At 42.8% G+C, this 15,656-nt stretch overlaps 2 protein-coding genes across 5 annotated transcripts in view; one reads left to right on the top strand and one right to left on the bottom strand.

Moving 5' to 3' along the window:
• Nucleotides 1-4,821, bottom strand: part of PSME3IP1 (proteasome activator subunit 3 interacting protein 1) — a 35,064-nt gene extending 30,243 nt beyond the window's left edge. Inside the window, exons 1-2 of one of the 3 annotated variants that reach the window (XM_059153368.1) lie at nt 4,512-4,646; nt 3,669-3,871 (exon numbers count right to left, since the gene is read on the bottom strand). The gene's annotated coding sequence lies outside the window, so the exon portion shown is untranslated. The other 2 variants (XM_059153369.1, XM_059153367.1) reach the window with 2 other exon arrangements.
• A 136-nt stretch (nt 4,822-4,957) lies between these two features.
• RSPRY1 (ring finger and SPRY domain containing 1) overlaps nt 4,958-15,656 on the top strand; it is a 46,719-nt gene continuing 36,020 nt past the window's right edge. The window contains exon 1 of one of the 2 annotated variants that reach the window (XM_059153364.1): nt 4,958-5,356. The gene's annotated coding sequence lies outside the window, so the exon portion shown is untranslated. Of the gene's footprint in view, nt 5,456-15,656 lie in introns of both variants that reach the window. The other variant, XM_059153363.1, reaches the window with a different exon arrangement.

The following is a 15,656-nucleotide window of genomic DNA, read 5'->3' as shown; positions in this document are numbered from 1 at the left end:
TCTGTGTTATGGTGTTGTAAGGCTTCTCTCTGGGTAGCAAAACAATAGGCCAATCTACTTTCCTTTTATCAGCAAATATACTTAAGTATTGCCCTTCCAACATTTTTACCATGATGTTTAAGTCACATGGGACTTCAAAATGCAGGACAGCAAGAGGAATTTGCCATCTGGCAAACTCAACTCTATTCCAAATAGATAGCTTTCTGCTGGAAGTCACTTCTACCAGGCCAAAGTAATTCAGATCAAGAGGGCTTTCTCTATACATTTTAAAACTTCAGAGCGTGACAACTACTAACAGGGAACACTACTAGCATTTATTACTTGACAAAGGAATCCTCAGTCTAACACTAAGGCTTATTTAACATACTCCAGCAGCAAAGGAAACTAAAAGAATCTAAACATCTGCGTAGAGCATATGCGATTTCAGTCATATTTAAAAATGTTTATTATAAAGAGTAATCTGTAGTAATCTTCTGGTTGTCCAGGCATCTAAAAAAACACACACAATAAAAAAATTTTTTTAAATAAATTTATATATACAATGAGCTTTCCATAGCACAAGAACAGTCTCACCATACGTGCACTTACCCTGAATTTATCTATATGCACTGGAAGAAAAAGAGAACATAAAATACCAATCCCCTTAGCTGATCCTCAGTTCTCCAGTCCACGTAACCCTCTTAGTTAGTGTATAAGCACTTCCTTCATTATGTACAATTCTATTAGTTTTTTGTTTTGTTTTGTTTTGTTTTGTTTACACACTATGACTCCTAAACGCAAACCAGCTACTTCATCTGAGACTTAAAGAAAAACAGCATCTGTTTCAAAGTTGGAGGAAAAACCTGGCCATGCTGGAATTTTGCTGTGCGGGTATACCTATATCCAATATGATGCCTCCCAAAAAAATTTTCGAAAGTAGCTCTGATTATACACTATTTTACTGGCTAGGCTGGCTTTGGAACATAAACCACACTAAATTACTCCCCCCACACCTCCAACTGCCACTAGCTTTTGTCTAACTCCCAAGACCAAATATAAGGGGAAAAAGGCTTTTCATTACAAAAGCCATACAAGGCCAACTAACTCATTCAATTGTATTGTTGAGGTCAATCTTGACAGGTGACCTATCACATACAAGAAGCACAGAGTGCGAGGTACTCAGCTGGTACTCTACTTTTTAGCAAATGAGGAACTTACATTCAGAAAAAGAGATAAGGTTGGCATGTAAGCAATTTGGGGAAAAGAATGAGGTTAAATGCTATAAGAGAATAGACAGAAGCTAAGCACTGAGGAGTTCACAGAAGGAAGACTAAAAAAAAGAACCAGGGAAGCTTAACGTTGACAGTGGCTCGGACACTGCATAGGGAACAGTGGTAAAAATTTTAGGTATACAGAGAAAAATGATCTTTAACTCAAGATTCCCTGAAATCACAAATTTCAGATTCCAAAAATCTAAATGAAATGGGGCTGGGGCATGTGGGCAGCTCAGTCAGTTAAGCGTGGGACTCCTGATTTAGACTCAGGTGGTGATCTCAGGGTTCTGGGATCTAGCCCTGCAGGCTCTGCACTGGGCCTGGGGCCTACTTAAGATTCTCTCTCTCTGGGGTGCCTGGGTGGCTCAGTGGGTTAAAGCCTCTGCCTTCGGCTCAGGTCATGATCTCAGGGTCCTGGGACTGAGCCCCACATTGGGCTCTTTGCTCAACATGGAGCCTGCTTCCCCCTCTCTCTCTGCCTGCCACTCTGCCTACTTGTGATCTCTCTTTCTGTCAAATAAACAAAAAAATCTTAAAAAGGTGGGGGACTTTCATTTCCAGAAACAGCGGGCTAGGTAGTTGAGACCAATCCTCTACCTCTATGATAAAAGCAAAATCTGGAAGAAATTTTTAAATAATTCTTAAACACAGAGATTAACCAGATAGTAAAAAATATGGCCGGGCGCCTGAGTGGCTCAGTGGGTTATGGCCTCTGCTTTCGGCTCGGCTCAGGTCATGATCCCAGGGTCTTGGGATCGAGCCCCACATCGGGCTCTCTGCTCGGCAGGGAGCCTGCTTCCTCCTCTCTCTCTCTGCCTCTCTCTCTCTGCCTGCCTCTCTGCCTACTTGTGATCTCTGTCTGTCAAATAAATAAATCTTAAAAAAAAAAAAAAAAAATATGGCCAAAACTCAAGAAAAGGTGATACCAGAAATTAAGCCCAATATTCATTCAAACTGGTTTTCATACTAAGGATTTCTCTGACAATGACTTTGAAAACTGCTGTTTTGAGGCCCTTATGAAGCAACAGAAACAAAAGTCAAAGCCAGGAGTTCACAAAAGGTGCAGAGTCTGCACCCTTCTCCATCTTACCCAATACCCCAAAGAACTAAACCATAAAAGTAAAGGTGAAATGGGAAGAAAAAAAGCAGGAATAATGAGCAAAAGAAATAAACCCAAAGGGAATTCACACAGTGGAACTGGCACACATAGATTATAAAACAACGCTTACTGTGTTTAAAGAATAAAAACCAGGCCTCAAAATTAACAGCAGTGAAATAAGAAACTGTAAAATAGTGGCATGGCACATTTGAAAAAGGACCAAATAGAACCTCAGAAACCAAAAAACGCACTAACTGAATTTAAGATTTCAGTGTAATAACAGATTAGAAATAAACTGAGATTTAATGAAGAAGAAGTTATCCAGGATGTAAGTATGGAAAAATTAAAAGGGAGTAAGAAACACAGACATTAGGAGGGCCTCGGTGGCTCAGTGGGTTAAAGCCTCTGTCTTTGGCTCATGATCCCAGAGTCCTAGGATGGAGTCCCACATCTGGCTCTCTGCTCAGCAGGGAGCCAGCTTCACCCCCTCCCTCTCTGCCTGCCTCTCTGCCTACTTGTGATCTCTTTTAGATAAATAAAATCTTAAAAAAAAAAAAAAAAAAAAGAAACAGACATTAGAGTGAAAGGCTCTGTGTTAAATCAGCAAAGGCGATATAAAATGAGGCATAAGCAATATATGAATATAAACTCGCCAAGAATTTTACAGGACTAATGAAAAGACACTAATTCGCTCAAGGTCTGATAAATACCAAATCCAACAAAAACACATCCACAGTTGCATCATGAAAATGCAGAAAACCAAAAACCAAAAACACATTCTACAAATAACGAGTGAAACTGACCATATTTAAGAACTGAAGACAAAGCATTTTCAGAAAGTGATCAATAGTGAGCAGACTAAGTTTTTTAATTCCGCTGCCCCAGAGGCATAATTACAATATGGTGGAGCCTATGGCGGAACCACACACTACAGCTATGTGGTTTTCAATATCTGAGGCAACAGCTTAACTCTACCAAACATCAAGATTCTTAGAAGGAGAAAGGAAGACTGCTAGCCAGGTGAATGGTCTTGACACAGCCCCTCCTGGTTGTAAGGAATTAAGGCAACACCACTTCAGCTGAGAAAAATAATTGGCCGGCCTTTGCTTGCAGACCCCTAAAAACTGTCAACAGTTCCTCTTGTGCTCTATTTAAAAGACTGTAAAAGCTGTCTTTATTTCAGTTCAATTCCTTGTATCAAAAAGGAGTATAAACCCTGATTCGAGGATTTCAGAAGCAGTGCCCTCCAAATCATTTTATGGGGTTCCTGTCAGCACATCAACAAGCCAAAGAGCTGAAGAATGAACAAACCTTACCTCTCAGCTGGTACACAAGAGGTCATTGGGAATTCTGACCACCAGGCCCGCACTTGGCTTCCCCCGGCCCAACTCCAGACCTACTCAGTCAGACTGTCTGGGGGCAGGGTCGGAGAATCTGCATTTAAACGGGCCGCTGAAAATCTTGTTTTCTACTAGATTAAGAACCACTGCTCTGAACGAGTCGGTCTCCACATTTACACCTGTGTGCACAGACATTCACGTGGGCAAACAACTCTCAAACAAGATCCCTCAACCCTCGGTCTTAGTTTCCTAAGTTTTCTTTTGCAAAACGAGTATGCTGGCTTGTTATCTATTAGAAGAAAATGCACTGAGCACAGCAAATGGTACACCGTACATAGTAAGTGTGTTTCCCATCCTACACTTGAGTTCTGTGATTCAAAGATTTCCAGTCACTCCCACATCGCCTGAGTCGCCTGGAGCCCTCCCAAGACCCCTGCGAGAGAGCCCGCTCCTCCCTTGGAGCCTGGGTGTTCCCAGCTAGCAGAAACGGTGGAGGAGAGCCGACAAGAGGCCCGAAGTCCCCAGACCGCTAGAAAGGGTCGGGATGCTTCCCCACACGACTGGGGACGCCCTCCCGCGGGCTCCCTCGGCTCCACTTAGGCGGACCCCAGCAAGCCCCTGGCCCCGCTCCCTCGGCTCCACTTAGGCGGACCCCAGCAAGACCCTGGCCCCAGTGACTCAGAGCACTTAGGCGAGTGCGCAGACTGAGAACCGGCTTCACCCTAAACCTCACATTAAACGTAGCCCCCCATCTCCTCAGCGAAGAAGCTGGAGCCCAGGTCTCTCTGCCAAGCTAGGTAGGGCCCAGGCCACACTCACCTACCAGCGTGCGGGAGGCGAGACCCCCTCACCTCGGCGACGCCCACCCCTAAGCCACTGCTAAGACCGCTCGCTCTTTAGGACAAAAAAAAGAGAGAGAGAGAGAGAAAGAAAAGAAAAGAAAGAAAATAGCCTTTGCTTTTGTATTCCTTTTGACCCTTCAGGGCTTCCTCTTCCTCACCGCCACAACAAAATTCCGCCCCGCTTCCGGCGGCGTAACCCAATCCGCATCCCTCTTCCTCCCCGGGAGACAGATGGAAATCCGGTGTCCCGAAAGCTAGCCCGAGAGACTTGATTGGGCCATTCGCACCTCAGCAAGGGGATTGGCCGGCTCACGCTTGAGGGGCGGGTCGCCCCGTGTGGTCACGTGGTATCCTCCCTGAAAGATGACTGGCTGTCAGCGAGAGGGCTTGCCACCGAGGAAGGGGCGTTTCCTAGGGGACTGAGGGAGGGCAGGGGCGGTGCGAAGCGGGGGTGGGCCCCAGCGCGTAATGGCAGCGCCGTGGCCTCGCGTCCATCTTTACCGCTCTCTCGGACCTGTCACAAAGGAGTCGCGCGCCGCGGCCGCCCCCTCCCTCGGGTGGGCCCTGGAGCTGGATAAGTCATTGCCGTAGCCCGGCCGCGCTGCTCTTGGGAAACCACTGAGGACACGGAACCGGGGGGAGTCGGAGACCTGGGAACGTCCGTGAGGGAGGGGAACAGACACCCTGGTCTGCGGCGGGGAGACCCGACTGGTGCCGGAGGAGACTCCAGGAAGGGGCCCGGGAGGGAGCGGCGTTGGGCAGAGCCCAGGAAGCAGCCCGGAGGTTCTCCGCTGAGGCCCGTTGCTGAAGGCGCTTGAAGAGGTACCTGGAAGAGGGTGTTCCCTCCCTTTAGGGGGTGCGTGATCGGCGGAGGTTTTTGGGGGTCGCCCTTCCGAGGAGGCCGCGGCTAAAGGGGCCCAGGTGAGAGGCAGGTAGCTCTCGGGAGGTTCCTGATATTTAGGGGTTTTCCTCGGGAGTGTCCTGGACGGAAGGGGTAACTGGAGGAGGCGTTGGGAGGGTTTTCTTTTGTGGAGTTTAAGGTTTAGGTGGCTCGGGTTGGAGTCGGACCTTCCCCTGGGAGACAGAAATGCCTTGGGGTCGAGAGATCCCTTAGAGAAAAGGACTAGGAGTTGGGAGCCAGAGCTAGCGGATTCTTTTACTCCGGAGGCCCGATGTGAAAAATGGGTAAGGGCCCTAGGGAGAGGTTGCTGAGCGGTTCTGGAAAGCAGAGACCACCATCTGTAGGAAAGCCCGGGTGGGGAGTAGAGAGGGAAGCGGTAACGGCAAGGGTTTTCCTCTCTGGAGACCGACCTGTGTCTCAAACACAGGATTAAGCTGTTTCTGGGTGTAGTGCAGGTGGGTGAGTGGGTGGGTGGGGGAGTCTATCCCAGCATCAGTTCTTGCGTGACTCTAGAGGAGGCTTTTGTTCTACCTGGTGCCTCGGTTTCCCTGTCTCTGGGGAGGGAGAGGGGGGCAGAGATGGTACACTGAGACTGTCCAGTTCTATCCTATAGAGCTGTCTGAATGAAGCTGCTCCCTCTGGAGTGTTGTACTTTGAACTTTAAAAGGTTGGAAGTGTCTGTGACTGAATAGAGTCCCGCAGTTGTCCAGGCCCCTCACCTACCACGTATACGTTCATAGACGAGTATCTTAATCTCTTGGGTCTCTTTTGTAAAATAATAGCGCAGTGTGTGAAGATACTTTCCAAACTACAAGCTGTGCGAAAGTAAAGTACTGTGATTCTACCACCAGAAGGATTGAGGAATAAAAGTGAAAGCACTGTCTAAAGTGTAAAGCAGTATGTAGATGTAAGGGATTAGCATTAATACAATTGTTGATCACCTAGGGTGCTGGGAGCCATATTGTACTGAAAACCTCAAGGTTCCAGGCTTTCTAGGTCATATTATGGTCTAAACCCCTGGTTTCAGCCCCTGCTTAGATGGGAGTGGAGGGATTTCCGGTTTTTACTTCCAGAGTTTTAATTTACTTTGAACTTCCGATGGTGCTGGCAAGAGGTAGCACTATAATATAATCTTTTCCTCCAGAAAGTTTTTCTCTGACGGCTGAAATTTGATCTCAATATTATAAACTACTTCCCCTTTTTCCGTGTATGTGTGTGTGTGTGTGTGTGTGTAGCCTTTGGGTGTCTACATGTAGTGAGTATTATGACCTTTGGCTGTTAAATGTAGTGAATATCATGCTTCCTCTCTCAGTTGTGATTTTGTAGATGAGACCTTTTTTGAATATTATGCCTTTCTGTGCTCTGTGCTGGCTTCAAAATATGGGTTATGAGCATGTTAGATAATTGCTTTTAAAACTCTCCTACATGGCGGTTCGCTATTTCTCACCATATATAGAATTTGCATTTCCTGGAATGACATCTTTCTTTGTAGCTCCCCCTCTGAGGTTATAAGATAATTGTGGCCAAGTATGACATTTTCCTAATGTTTGGTTAGTGGCATTTGTTAGAGCTGGTTTTCCAAATGTTGGGTAATTGGTGATTTTTGAAGTTTGGTTTCTTTGCTTTTCTTTTTTTAACAAAAAGCTGGCTTGCATGTCCTGTTTTTCTAATTTTATATTCCATGGGTCTTTAAAAAAAAAAAAGTGCACTCTGGTGATTTTATGAGCTTTCTGATTTCTCAGGATATATGCGTAATACCTGCGTCCTGCTTTTACTGTTTTTTAGAACCCTTCATTATTTCTGTACTCTATGATTATTTTTAAGTTATTGATTAGGAAGTGTTCCAGCATACTCTCTGTGGACTTTTTTCTGATTTGTCAACAAGATGACTTTTCCCTTAGTAAGTTGGCCAAAAATCAAGGAGAAATAAGAGCTTAGCATTGTGTGTAAAACTTTGTTATTCAGTAGTGAATTGGGAAAAACAACAGCTCTGAAGTATGTTTTGGCAAGAGAATAACAAATTGTTGTGTGTTCCTGAAGTGCATTTCCAATACTCTGTTTCTACTCATGAGCCTAAGTCAGCCTATCAAGAATTAGAAAAATAGAGGCGCCTGGGTGGCTCAGTGGGTCAGAGCCTCTGTCTTCAGCTTGGGTCATGATCTCAGGGTCCTCGGATGGAGCCACATCGGGCTCCCCACCCCCTCACCCTCCCCGCCCCCCCCACCCCCCGCCTGTTTCTCTGCCTACTTGTGATCTCTCTGTCAAATAAATAAATAAAATCTTAAAAAAAAAAAAAAGAATTAGAAAAATAGGGGCGCCTGGGTGACTCAGTTGTTAAGCATCTGCATTCAGCTCAGGTCATGATCCCTGGGTCCTGGGATGGAGACCCACATTGGGTTCCCTGCTCAGCGGGAAGCCTGCTTCTCCCTCTCCCACTCCCCTTCTTATATTCATTCTTTCTCTCTTCTCTCTCTCTCTCTCTCTCTCTCTCTCTCTCGCTGTGTCTCTCTCTGCCAAATGCATAAATAAAATCTTTTTTAAAAAAAGAATTAGAAAAATAATGGGAAGTAATTTTTTTTAATTAAGTGAGAAGTCACTTTGCATCCTTTAAAATACAACTCACCTTGATACTCTATCTATACTTTGAGGAATTATTAGGAATTCTTATGGATGGTAATGACTATTGCTACTTTAAATAGGAAGTTTTCTGCTTTGTTGTGGTCAGAGCCTTGTAAAGTAGATATGAGAGTCACAGGGCTGAAAATGTAAATGGCAAATCATTAGGCACCACAGATGGGAACCACAATGGAACCAGCAATCTATTTCAAAGAGTTACTTGAGGGTAGTAAACTATCAGTTGAGCTTCTCTTCAAATATTTGGCATTTTTGCATTTACCATTGAGTTTGGATAGCTTTTTCCTTGTGTACAATTTAGAAAACTGAAAAACAAGAGGAAGTCAGGAAGTAGTGCTAAAACTTGGGCCCCAATTATTAGAAGAAGACTTGTACAATTTTAGGAGTGCGGAAAGAATGAATATTTTCCCTTTGGTTTATCTATTCAATAAGTCATCTTTTCAAAAGCTTTTGAAGGGCGCCTGGGTGACTCAGTGGGTTAAGCCTCTGCCTTCGGCTCAGGTTGTGATCTCAGGGTCCTGGGATCAAGCCCTGCATTGGGCTCTCTGCTCAGTAGGGAACCTTCTCCCCCCCCCCCCAGCCCCCCACCTGCCTCTCTGCCTCCTTGTGACTCACTCTCTATCAAGTAAATAGATAGAATCTTAAAAAAAAAAAAAAAAAAAAAAAAGTTTTGAAATAAGATTAGGAAAAAGGTTACATATTGTGAAATTTTTCTTTGTCCATTTTTTTTTTTTTGCTGGTTAAATATGTAAAAGCATATTTAACTGTAGATAACTGTATATAACTGTGTGATATATATAAGGCTAAAGGAAGCAATCATCTTATAAATGGTGGTTGGCTGTTAGAGAATATTCTCCTTTCTCCCTTACTGAGCTTTTGAAAATGGAGAATGCATTTGAAAAAGCAAAGAACAGATGCACTCCTTAAGTTTGTTAATGAATGAACGTTGCATGGAACTTTCTTGTTGCTTGAAATGATAGTTTCCAGGCATAATTTCATGTGTCTTACATCAAATAGAAGGTTTGAAACACCTTACTTGGCATGTTTAGTATTACCTCAGTTTAATGTTTCAATGTTAGTTTTTTCTTACCCCTTCCACCTCCTGAAGAGTTAAGTTTCCTCTCCTGGGCTCCTTCATGCAGTCACTCTCCAAGTATGGCTTCCACTCCACCCTTCTTTGTGAGAAGTACCGCTCCTTTCTTCAGTTCTTCTTGCTTCATAGTTATTCATACTTATGTATGCCTAAGGGCTACTTATTAATAACCTACCAAGTGAATTATTAAGAATTACTAAAACAGGGGCGCCTGGGTGGCTCAGTGGGTTGGGCCTCTGCCTTCGGCTCAGGTCATGATCCCAGGGGCCTGGGATCGAGTCCCGCATTGGGCTCTCTGCTCAGCAGGGAGCCTGCTTCTCCTCATCTCTCTCTCTGTCTGTCTCTCTGCCTATTTGTGATCTCTCTCTCTGTCAAATAAATAAATAAAATCTTTAAAAAAAAAAAAAAGAATTACTAAAACATGGTATTCATAAACTAAAACTAGTAGAACATTAGAGCTTACTGTTGTCTCCCAGAGTCTATCCCGGGAAACTTGACATCAGAGCAGAGCTGCTTACATGTCCCGTGCAGAATGGGGGTTCCTGCCATATTCAGGAAGGGTGCTTATTTGGGAATCATCCTCAGTATTGTCTCAAATGAATCTTGGTTTTCCACTGTGCTTCCTCCCCCCCCCCCACCCCCTTGAGAGTACTATGAGCTTCATTTTTATCAATTTACGGGCTTTTGGTTAACCTTTTACTGTGTGGTTGAGAATATTCACACCAACAATGTTTTGCCTTGTAATTTAATGTATACCTAAATGTGTAGCAACACAAGTATAAATCTTCCATTCCCCTTTTGCTAATGCTGGTATATACAGTCACCTAAAAACTTGCTTATGAGAGATACTTGAAAGTCACTAAGTTCCTTTTCCACAGGAAAAAATGGTGGAGGGAGAGGTCTCCACCTCACGGACCTGACTCTTTATCCATAGGCTTCCATGGCAGGTACTGTAGTATGGATCAGGCGCTCAGTGTTGCTGTGTTGCTGTCCTTCGTTCTTTTGCCAAGAGCATGAGGGACTTCCTTTCATCTTTGCGTGGTGCCTGCATATAAGTATTGGATTTATATTTATTGTATGACGTCTGAGTTTTTCAAAGTGATAACTCCTTTGGAAACCCTCGGTTTTTACAGATTTTAGAATAAATTCACTTAAAATACTTATTGACTACTGTTAGTTTCTACTAAATATCCAGTTGAGTGTGCGATTGAATGACTTCAGATACTGTTTTAAATAGATCTCTTTAAGGAAAGTGTTGCTATCCATGCTGTCATCACATTTTGTTTTAACAGCAAAGAGTTCTCTGTAATAGTAAAGTCCTCTGATTTGCGTATCATGAATGTGTTTGAATTAACAGATCTTTATGATTTCCTGTTATCTGGCCTCCTGTGGGGGGAGGAGGATGTCAAATAGTATGGAGTACTGCATTTGTTTTTCTCCTCTGTACTGATCACTGGGACTTACCTCATTTGTTCCATAATATTACCTTTCTGGGTTCAAGGCAAATTTTTTTCTTTTTTTTTAAGATTTTTACTTATTTATTTGATAGAGAGAGCTCACAAGTAGACAGAGAGGGAGGCAGAGAGAAAGGGGGAAAAGCAGGCTCCCCAATGAGCAGAGAGCCCGATGTGGGGCTCAATCCCAGGACCCTGGGATCATGACCTGAGCCTAAGGCAGAGGCTTAACCCACTGAGCCACCCAGGTGCCCCTCAAGGCAAATTTTTCAGTCTTTCAGATCAGGCAAGTATCATTTAGTTTTCCTTTTTTGCTTTTATTTGCTTCTGCGAATTCCTTACTTTATCCCAGCCCTAAATTTTATTTCTTGTTACATTTTTCAAATGCTAAAAGGATTTGTCTTTTCTCCTTTGTGCTGTTTCAGGTCAGGGCTGTATTCTATAATTTGTTCTGCGAAAAAATCTCACTTGACCACAGATACTAGTGCTACCAAGTTAAAAAGCTCTTAACATTTTAGGAGAAGCTTTTTCAAGATAATCCTTCTGTACCAGATCAGCCATAAAAGTTAACTACTTCCCCCCTTCAAAGATGTACTTTCTCTTCTTTTAAGATTTATTTATTTGAGAGAAAGAGCAAGAGGCAGCACAAGTTATGGAGGTAGACAGAGGGAGAAGCAGGCTTCCTGCTGGGCAGGGAGCCCGATCCCAGAACCCTAGGATCAGGACCTAAGCTGAAGGCAGATGTGTAACCAACCAACCGAGCTACCCAGGTGCCCCCAAAGACATACTTTTTCTTTTCTTTTTTTTTTTTTTTTAAAGATTTTATTTACTTATTTGACAGAGATCACAAGTAGGCAGAGAGGCAGGCAGAGAGAGAGGGGGCAGGGAGCCTGATTCGGGTCTCGATCCCAGGACCCTGAGATCATGACCTGAGCTGAAAGCAGAGGCTTTAACCCACTGAGCCACCCAGGCGCCCCAAGACATACTTTCTTAAACTAACCTCTGTGTATAGCAGAAGGATCAGAATCACCCAGTCCTTGTGAAAGTTAGTTAAAATCCCAGGGATAACAGGACCCTGTCTGGCTTAAACCTCAAGTGGCAGTGCCACTGCAGACAGTTTTTGCACACCTAGGTGACATGTAAAAATATCTTATTATCAGAATTGCTTTTCTTTTTGGAGGAAAAGTGAAGTTACAACCAAATATTTCACAATCTTCCCCTCTCACCACCCCCCCCCCCCCCAGCCAGAGCAGATCAGATGCCTTAGAGTCTAGAGACAAAAACACCCTTGTTAAAGTGTCTTCAGGTGGTTTCTGTTTCAACTTGCAAGTATACTCTTGACATATAAGACACTTTTCTTATCCACTTATTGTACCACCAAATAATCTTGATCTCCTAGGTTTTCCCCATTTATTTTTATTTTTATTTTTTAAATATTTTATTTACTTATTTGACAGAGAGAGAACGATCACAAGTAGGCAGAGAGGCAGGCAAAGAGAGAGGGGGAAGCAGGCTCCTGCTGAGCAGAGAGCCCAATGCAGGGCTTGATCCCAGGCCCTGAGATCATGATCTGAGTCAAAGGCAGAGGCTTAACCCACTGAGCCACCCAAGTGCCCCTGTTTTTATTTTTTTAAGATTTTATTTATTTATTTGACAGACAGAGAGTGCACAAGCAGGAGAAGCAAGATCCCCGAAGACCAGGAGGAGCCTGATGTGGGACTCAATCCCAGGACCTTGGGATTATGACCTGAACTGAAGGCAGTCACTTAGGATGTCCTATAGAATATTTTAAAAGCAAATATATTTATGGGTATATTTACCTTGATAGGGTTTGAATTACATAGGTGTATGCTTTGGACAAAATTTGGCACATATGGGGCGCCTGGGTGGCTCAGTGGGTTAAAGCCTCTGCCTTCGGCTCAGGTCATGGTCTCAGGGTCCTGGGATCGAGTCCCGCATCGGGCTCTCTGCTCAGCAGGGAGCCTGCTTCCTCCTCTCTCTCTGCCTGCCTCTCTGCCTACTTGTGATCTCTCTCTGTCAAATAAATAAATAAAATCTTTAAAAAAAAATTGGCACATATATGCTTAAGACTTGTATATTTCATTATGTGTACATTTTAACTTCTAAAAACATATTGAAGTCCAGTTGGTGATATGCATGCTGAATGATTTAGGGGGTAGTATACTGATGCCTATAATTTGTTTCAAAATGCATCAAAACCAATTAGCTGGACTGATGACAGATAGAGATGGGTAGGTATGTAATAAAGCAACTGTAATAAAATATTGTTAGAATGTAGATGGTGGGTATATAGATGTTCACTGTGAAATCCAGCTTTCTCTATATTGGAAATTGTTCATAATAAAATGTTGAGGGGGCACTAAATATGACACTGGAAGCTATCACTTGTAATACATTCACTGCCTTAGGATAAAATCCAAAACATTTTCTAAGGAAAGAAAACCATTAAAATTTCCAGTATATTACATGTTGTTACTGTTCATCCTGAAGGATTTAGTCTTTGGGAATTGGGGAGTGGACTGGAAAAAATTATGGCATCCTGTAACACTGTTTTGGAATGATGAGGCAAAGATGACAGCAGTAGTAATTTCATGCCCAAAGTTTGGTTTTTCTTCTTATGGCCGTTCATTTAACCAGCTTCTCCTTTCTTGGCAGCATAATCCTGAAGTCTTATTTTCAGAGAAAAGAAAGTTTTCTTAATGCCACTGAGCTGTATTATGATTGAATGCAAGCAAATATTTGAAGAGGTGAATCACTGGTTCCTGGACCATTGTGAGACAGGGTTAGACCAGTTGGCCAGATGTCTCTGTGGTGAGCTGTTTACGATGGTAGAGGTCTATGTGTTGACTACCAGACCTCACCACTTCAACACTAAACTTACTGAGCAGCTCACTTTGATTTTTTTTCCTTTCAAAGCAGCTTTAAAGTAGATAAAATGTAAAAACTGAACAAATCATAAGTGATATAGAAGTGGAAAAAATAGCCTTCGCTTTCTTTTGTAAAAGGAAATGCTTGATTATAATTACGCTCTTGCAGCAAAATGGCTATGAACAGTATAATGATTTACAAAGCATTATCATTTAGATGGGAAAAAGTGTCTAAGCTGTGGCTTCCAGCAGTATCATTATAATCAGTTGATGATTGCTACAGCCACAGATCTAGTTGTCATGTCTATTTAAATTATGTGACTAGCTTTTTTTCCCCCCCTCAAAATTGAGACTCGACCAGTCTAATGCTAAGTAGTCTTAAAGTTATGGGGAAGTGGGCGCCTGGGTGGCTCAGTGGGTTAAGCCGCTGCCTTCGGCTCAGGTCATGATCTCAGGGTCCTGGGATCGAGTCCCGCATCGGGCTCTCTGCCCATCAGGGAGCCTGCTTCCTCCTCTCTCTCTCTGCCTACTTGTAATCTCTATCAAATAAATAAATAAAATCTTTAAAAAAAAAAAAAAAAGTTATGGGGAAGTATACAGGTATTTGAGATGTTTTGCCTTTACATAAGCTCTGTTCTTACTCATTTTCCATTCTGCCTGTCAGCAGTTGAATGACATTACCCATAAGCAGAATACCCATAAGCAAGTTATGATACTTCATAGGGTGGATCTGGTGGGAAACATAGGGAGCTGTCTTACTCACCATGTTGATACATACTGTATATAATCTTTAATGGATGTAACTGTATTCTGATGGTTTCTTTGGCTGCCCTCTCCAAAAGGCTATGTGCGAAGATAGTCTTAGTCCATTTTTCTGGAAAGGGAGATTAACTTCTTTGACCCCAGATGAATCACTCTGTAGTGTTTCAGTTTGTCCCTTCATTCCATCCGTATGTCCTGCCTGTTGTGACAGGTTCTGTGTTAGATACTGTAACACAATGATTTCCAGACCTGGCCACCGTCAGAATCAATTGGAGAATTTTAAGAGAACACGTTTGGCCACATCCTAGAAATTTTGATTCTGGTGATTTGGAGTGGACCCAGGAATTTGCATTTTAAGAAGTACCTTAGCAATTCTAATGCCCACCGCCTTTGGGATGATTAAGCTACAATGCCTCCCAAGTTTCTTTGTCTACAAGTATAGATACGTAAAAATTATTTTAGTATAGAGTAGATGAGAACTATAAAAGATAATTTCTTTAATTATCTTAGTGTTCTTAAATCAGGTCTTATTTTGGAGTCCCTACATCCCAGATTATTTAGTTACTCATTTTATAATGACATCTTGCATTTTTGGATCCAGTGCATTAGGCTCTGTGCCACATGTATGACATGCTCTATTACATTTAATCCTCACTATAGTACTATGTAAGAACTATTATTATCTCTGTGTTTTAAAGTGTGTCAATAGCCAGGGTAATTAGACTACATAGCTGTATTACAGGGCTGGGACCTGAGCCCAGTCTGTCTGACTGCAAAGACCATGCCCTGTGCTGGAGCTGGCCTCTGGCGTCCTATAGAAGATCTGTAGGCTCATACTGTCTTCAAACAATGGCCCTTGGGAAGAGGACCACATAATGCTTTTTGGAATGAGATAAAACAAAGCTGTGTGAAGTATAATTGTTTAGTTTCATTACCCAGTCTTTTGCCTAAAGTATTCACAGTTTGTTCCCTGAGAAAAATACCACAAGTGACAAAGATTTCCAGATGAAAAGCTATACATTCTTTAACGCTGAATAAATCTAAAGGATCATATGCTTTGTTCACTAATGTCCCTAGCCTTTAGCTGTAATCCTTAAAATTCTCTGTATGTGGGGTGCCTGGGTGGCTCAGTCAATTAAATGTCTACCTTTGGCTTAGGTCATGATCCCAGGGTACTGGGATGGAGCCCCACATGGGGCTCTCTGCTCAAATGGGGAGCCTGCTTCTCCCTCTGCCTTGCCTGCTTCTCTGTCTGCTTGTGCTCTCTATTTCTCTCTCTCTCTGTTAAAAAATAAATAAATAAATAAAATCTAAAAACAAAAAAACTAAGAATTCAATGGTAAAGAATCCTGATTTATATATAAATTATCAGAATAATAAAAAAGTGTTT

This window comes from Mustela lutreola, chromosome 16 (assembly GCF_030435805.1).
Source record: "Mustela lutreola isolate mMusLut2 chromosome 16, mMusLut2.pri, whole genome shotgun sequence".
In the NCBI taxonomy this organism is placed as follows: Eukaryota; Metazoa; Chordata; class Mammalia; order Carnivora; family Mustelidae; genus Mustela; species Mustela lutreola.
Note: the sequence above shows the minus strand (reverse complement) of the source record. Positions and strands in the feature narration are given on the sequence as shown.